This window comes from Cebus imitator, unplaced genomic scaffold (genome assembly GCF_001604975.1).
Source record: "Cebus imitator isolate Cc_AM_T3 unplaced genomic scaffold, Cebus_imitator-1.0 Scaffold54, whole genome shotgun sequence".
Taxonomy (NCBI): Eukaryota; Metazoa; Chordata; class Mammalia; order Primates; family Cebidae; genus Cebus; species Cebus imitator.
The window spans coordinates 3,356,919-3,363,970 of record NW_016107369.1 but is presented as its reverse complement, the minus strand read 5'-3'; the positions used below and the strand labels follow the sequence as shown (position 1 = coordinate 3,363,970).

The window sequence follows — 7,052 nt, the reverse complement described above, 5'->3', positions numbered from 1 at the left end:
GCCTCAGCCTCCCAGGTAGCTGTGACTACAGGCAAGCCCCACCACACCCAGCTAATTTTTGTATTTTTATTAGAGACAGGGTTTTACCATGTTAGCCAGAATGGTCTTGATCGCCTGACCTTGTGATCCGCCCCCTTCCACCTCCCAAAGTGCTGGGATTACAGGCATGAGCTACTGCTTCCGGCCATTAAGTATTTTGACCAACTGAGATATTGTTCCCTCCAACTAAAGAAGTTCTACCACAGGTGCCCAACCAAGCCCCCACACCCCGTCCCAGTACTTCCAGCCTCTACCTTTTAGTATGCTGCCTTGCCCTGAGATTTGGAGGGAGCACTGAAGACTTAGGCATGGAGGAAATACCTAGTTGTTGGTAAAGTATCTATTGGTGTTAGAATTACTACTTAAGGAACTAATTTGGGAAGCAGAAGCTCTGCCCAGGATGCAGCATAAATATAAGCACATTACATCATCCTGTGGTACAGTGTCTTTCATACCAATGATCATTGTGGTCAGGGTGAAAAGAATCATCTCAACTGAGAATTATAAAGAGCTGACGACCAAGAGGCAGGACTTTTTAAGGCAGAGCATCCTCCACACGGTCCTTTTCCCAGGAGAAGTCTGCTGTTTGGTGATTTACAATCTACAGAATAACTGCATTCTTAAAACATAAGTCGTAAAAAAGAAATTCTGTAATTCTGTTTATACCATAGAGCTTTATTTTCCATTTAAAAATTTCCAGATATTGCATTTTCATTTTAAATTCAGAGCCTTGTTTTTTTGTTTTTATCTGGATTTGGCGCAAAAGTACAGAGCCTTGATTTTATGGAAAACATTTTCACTACAATTTTGGATATAATGTCTCTATGACAAGGCTACAGGCATTGCCTACTGCAAATACAATGTCAAAACTACACATTTTGGAGAAATTGAGTTTTAGCACTTTTTATACTCGTAGATGGAATGAGAGAAAACATTTTTAATAAAAATTGTGGCTGGGTTTAGAGCTTTCTTTTGGTCGCACCTGTCAGTACTGAGATGAAGGATGATGAGTTCTATCAAAGATGTGCCGGGACCTAAGATTCAGCGCTGTGAGAAGCCTTCTCCCAGCCAGACTGCCCACAAGGCTGCGGCAATGCTCATGGTACGTTATGCGATTTACTTCTCAACCACTGCAGCCAAAAAGCAACCCCCACAAAGTCCCCTGGTCTTTTCCTTTTCGAGTTCTTTTTACCCACAACAGCTCCACTGAGTGCTTTACCTCCTCTTCAAACATAAGAGCCAGTTCTCAGGTCCCATTTCAGTTCAGGGTAGCCCTGGGACATCTTCCTCTGCCCCCAAATGACCACTGGTTGCCAGGACTTCCTGGAGCCTGAGCTTGAGAGTTTCAGTTCCACGTGGAATTCCCAGAGGTACCCACCCTAAAGGAACCCTAAGTGAATTCTCAGAGGTCTTTCCAGACTTGGCTGTGATGTAGGCCCCAGCCAGACCTGCAGCATGCAACCTGCACAGTACAGTGTCCTGATTTCCATTTTGACCTGGTAAGTCACTGTTTTGTGATATTTATTTAGTCTCTTGTTGTTCCTCCTTTAATCATAAGAGTGACTAAGTTTAACAAATACAGGATTTGTAGCTTAGAGATCTGAGTTTTATTACTGGTTTTGACATTAAGTGACCCTAAGCTATTCATTTAATCTTTTTATTGGGTAAGCATACTTACATATAAGTGGCCTGTTTTGAGAGCTTTTAGATTGCCTTTAAAGTACTTTGATCTCCCTGGAAATAGGTGCTAGGTAAATAAAAGATACTCTTAATAGTTTTTCTACAGTAGCAACAGTGGATTCCAGTTTAGTTCTGATAATTCACTATACTAGGGGCTTCCCTGTAAACTGTACTAAAATGTAAAGAGAATCCTATTGCTAGCTGTACTTTTCATCTCAGCACGTCAGAGAATTCACTGACTTGGTAGCCACAGGAATGAAAACTGGTGACTCACAAGAACTCTGCAAATAGTGTTATTTTTCATTTCCCTATGGTGTTGCTATTGTTCTCAGTTTTATGGATCACACAAGTTTTCATCAAACGACCTTATTCTTCTCCCTTCCTTTTGAAATCACCCCAAATGTAGCCTCAGGGTTGTCGTCTCCCATTGGGTCAGTATAAGCTCAGCCCAGCTCCTCAAATCCCTTGGTTCCTTTGGTCTGTCTGGAGTCCTGTTCCGGCTTTGTTGTGGGAGAGGAAGGCAAAGAGCCCACGACTTGCCCAGACAGTCTGAGGCCTGGCCATGTAGCTTGCAGTTCCCTAGACACTCTGGAGCTGGACTTGGCCAGCCATCCCTCTGTTGTTACTTTTTCAGAGGTAATAAGTGAGATTAATTGCAGGCCATTCTCCAGAAGAGAAAGTAGTTAGAGCCAAATACAGTCACATGTTTAGAAGCCTGAGGTGTGCCTCCAAGCAGGGCTGACTTAGAATTATAGAGTAGAGACTCCAGGTTGCAGGTACCAAGTGTTTATGACCTCTCTTCCTTAAAGTGATGTTTTCAGTTTCTATGTTAGCTTTTCTTTGGCCAATAAGAAAGATTAGATTTTTCAAGCTGCCTTTTAATTATCCGTTTTTTGGGCACATGGGGAGTCATTAGGAGCTGAAGGTTGATGTGCAGAGCCGTCTCATCATTACTGCCAGCCTTCCGTGGAATTGGACTACATCAGAGAGGATTTTCTAGGTGTGGAGTACTCAGTGGGCTCTCAGTGCGTTTTTCTTTGTGAGACCTGGAAGGGTTACTGTAAAGTCTTGGCTGCTGCTTGGAATGATTTGGGAAGAACAGGGCCTCAGACAGCTTGGCAGGAACCTGAGGCCCTGTTTTTTTCCAGTCCAGCCCTTCCTTGTGGATCGAGCTGTCAGGGAATCCCACGAATGTCTGGCTTCTGCCCCTTTGTATGTTTTTCCAGCATTTGTCATTGAATTATTTTTATCCACCTCTGGCTTTTTCACACACGCATCCTGGGGATTTGTCTGTTCCTCGATATGAAAGGTGGGGGAATTTGCAGAAAGCATAGCCATGAGTTTGTTTCTATTTTTTGTGATAGGACAAGACATTGTGGACATGGGCTGCTCGACCTGGCCAGCTCCCATTCTCTAGAGAACGTCTATATGTCAGAACTTGAAATGCCACCAAGGAATGGGAAATCTTGGGAAATTGGAGCCATTTTCTGTGTCACTCTGTCCGTCTCTCTTATTCAACAATAGACTATAAATAGTTTGGTATTCTGCTTTGCGTAATTTTAAGGTACATATTTTTCAGAGATTCTGATTCTAGTTTGGCTAATAATACTTTCCTCCCTTCCTTTAGGTCTTAGAAATGTTGCTGGGATTTGGGTCTCTAACTTCTCATCTTTTCATTCTCAATCAGTCCTCAGAAATACTGAGTTTGTTAATTTCCTTTAAAAATATATCCTATGCATTTTCTATATGTCAGGTGTTGTGTTCATTGCTAGGGAGGAGCAGTAAATAAAACAGAATAGTACCCGATTTCAGAGTTTACTCTCTAGGGTGTATCTTCCTTGTTCTCAGGACAGTGTTGGGTGCTGGGTAGGGTCTAAAAGACTTTTTTAAGACCTGATGTTTGATCACTAAGAGGCTACTATCTGGCAGGAAAAGGGAGCATATACACACGAAATAATCAGAGCAGTGGCAGGCAGCATATGATAAAGATCTGAATTTTATGGCATAGACATTAGAAGAAAGGGTGTCAAAAAAGGCATGTAAGGAGTCAGTCCTGTCCCAGGTGAACCTTGAGGACTGTATGCTCAATGAAGCCAGCCAGTCAGAAAAGGAGAAGTCCTGTATGTGTTTACTCATAGGAAGCATCTAATGTAGTCAAAATCATATAAACAGAAAGTAGAAAGATGATTGCCAAGGGCTGGGGGAAGAGGGGAGAGGGAATTAGTGTTTAATGAGTATAGAGTTTCAGTTGTGAAGGATGAAAATGTTCTAGAAATCTGTTGCAGAACGATGTGAATGCACTTAACACTCCTGAACTATACATGTAAAAATGGTTAAGGTGGTACGTTTAAAATTATGTGTTTTTCTTTTACTACAATAAAACAAAGAAGAGTATGTAGGGATTTAAGATGATTTAATAGTTCCACAAAAATTATTTAGTGGCCAAATGGCAAGGTTTTGTTTTTATCCTCTGTCTCTATAAGGGAATTATTCTGAACATAGTCCTTAAATACTTCTCTTTCTTTAAAAGCACATTACCTTTATAGGAAATAGGGCCAGCATCCCCCATTAGGAAGATGGCATGGTATGGTAGGAAGAGAAGGGACTTTAGAGTCAGACAGACCTTGGTGTGCCTTATTAAGTATGTGACCTTAGGCAAGTTACTTAGCTTTTCTGAACCATAACTTCTCCATCTTTTTTTAAATACACATAGTTAAATCCACCGCATTAAGTTGTTATAAGATTAAACTGAGTTGTGTATGTGAAAGTGGCCAACACGGTTTTTGGTGTAGGTTTCTTGATAACTCTCAGTTCCCTTTCCAGAAAACAAAACAAAGAAAGAAACTTAAAATTGAACTTGCTTGGAATATGGTATTGCTACACCACTTAGTTTAGTACCAAGTTTAGATCACACTGGCCATCACTCCTGTGCAGTACGCTCCTGGGACTGGATAACAGAAATCTGGCCTTTCTAGCCGGGGATGGGAAGGCATCAGAGTGGGGCCAGCAAGAGACTCTTTCTTCCTTTTTCTTTGACCCCTTGGTTGGAGGTCAGCTTCTTTCTACTCAGCAGGCCCTTTTTCTCTGCTGTCTCTTGAATGTTGAAATTTCCATTGCAGCTCGATGTTCCAGCCAGTAAACACTCATATTTTCCATCTATCCTGGGGGTCGAGCTTTGGGAGAGCTTTTCTCTGGAGGAGTTTGGAGCTTATAATTTTGTACTTTATCCTGTTATATAAACAATGCTTTCCAGCCAAAGAGCACAATCAAAGAGAAACTACTTTTTAGGGGGAACTAAAAAAATTTTCATATTCAGAGTTCTGTAGAAGTGATATTTCACTCCTTATGCCTCTTTCTTCTCTTTCATAAAATAAAGTTTACCTTACCTTTCTCCTGAGTCTTAACTCTCACTATTCCTTCCCCTGAGCAAAACGTTTTCTCCAGCACATGTGTGATAAAAGCCTATACTTCTGTCCGAATTTTCTCTGCTCCGTTTCTCACTCAGCCAGCCACATAACCTCTCAAGAGTTACACCCTGCATCAGTTTAAACTCTGGGACAGATTCTGCAGTTCCTCCTTCACCGAGAGACCTGAGTGCTGTCAGTGTTTGTGCCAAGAGCAAAAGTGATTGGCTTCTGCCTATTGAAGGAATATTGGGAAGCTTAGGAAATCCGTCAAAGAGAGCTGGCCGGACATCATACCAGGGCCTAGGTAACATAGGTTTGGGAACCTAGTTCTGAGTGTCAGTAGTGAAAGAAGCGGATCTTTCTTATTCACAAGTCAAAATAAAGCATGGAACGCAGTGTTTGCAGTTGCCAGGGTCAGTTTTTCTGATTTAGGTTCCCTCTCTCACCCCACTCTGCACTGCTTTGAAGTATTAATGGTAAACCACCTTCTGTTTCCTTAGGGGAGACACACACACACACACACACACACACACACACACATACACACACACACACACACGAGTCTTTGTTAGAGGCAAAACTTATGTAAATATACTTAACACTTCTTAACTATACACATAAAAATGATTATGATGATACGTTTAAAATTATGTGTTTTTTTTTAACAATGTAAAAAGAAAAAAGTATGTAAGGATTTAAAAGAGAACCCCATTGTTTCACAAAAATCAATTCGTAGTCACATAATTTTTTTATTTAACTGTTTTAATCTTATTTAACTGTTCACTTTATAATTTTATAACTATACAAAATTGATGATTATTTTGGTTTTAAGAGGCCTGAATATGACAAAGTTTCTTACACTAAGCTGAATGAGACTCCTTATTTAGAATTAAGAAATTATATGAATTGCTTTACTTATAATTTAGTTTAATTCTTCTGGCACAGTTTTTCTATCAGCTTCTATCCCTTCAAGTTAACTGGTTTACCAGCTTTGGAAGAGCCTAGAAAGATCACAGGGGTGATGAGATGCTTTGTTTCTGACTCATGTGGAGGAACATTGATGATCCATATTTAAAGCTTACCTAGTATTGACTCAACAAATTGAGAAGGAAAACCAGCCAGTTTTCCTGATCCCTTAACTAAAGATCCCATCCTAACCATCTACCCTCCTCGCTGCTGAAAGACTCAGCATATTACCTACCCAGTACTGCTAAGAAACCAATGCCCTTTTTTAAATGGCCTCAGGAGTTAAGGTGCTAATTAGAAAAAATACCCAGTATTTGTTTTCATAACAGAAAAATACAGAACTGTATATCTGCAAAGGAATAAAAGTCGTCTCTTTCCTGAAGCTGCTTTGTGGGACAAAGTTTTGGTGTAGGTTCTTGGTAACTAACTCTTAGTTCCCTTTTTTTGAAAGAAACAAAATTGTACTTGCTTGGTATATGGTATTTGCTACACTGGCACCCAGTTTAGAGTCAACTGGCTGTAACTCATGTACAGTAAAATAGAGAATTATGGCAGGGAAAGCAGTAATATGTAATCATAATACTAAGGTTGACATTTATTTATATTGTAAAGTAAGTATTCACTTATTAAAATTGTTATAAATCATTAAAATGCTCGTAAAGAAAGATAACTAGGAAAAGCCAAATTTTAAAGATAGAGCCAACTGTTCTTTTGGTGATGTGTGCAAGGCTAGTGATGTGAGAGGTAGTACATGAGAGCTCAGGGATTCGAAATGTCACAACATATGGCAAGCCCAGGTGTTCAAAAGTTACTCTTGTCCTGCTTGGACCATTCTTATGCTTCAGGAGCAGTAAAGGGACAACTCATGGTTTCATGAATTATCAAGCTAAGATTCATATTAATTTCACTTCAGAGCCAATAATCAATACCACATTTGGCTTCGTTTTTTTTTTTTTTTTT

General features: G+C 40.2%; 1 protein-coding gene across 21 annotated transcripts in view; it reads left to right on the top strand.

Annotated features, from left to right (window-relative positions):
* TTLL5 (tubulin tyrosine ligase like 5) overlaps positions 1-7,052 on the top strand; it is a 286,353-nt gene that overhangs the window by 153,717 nt on the left and 125,584 nt on the right. The gene's annotated exons all lie outside the window — the stretch shown is intronic.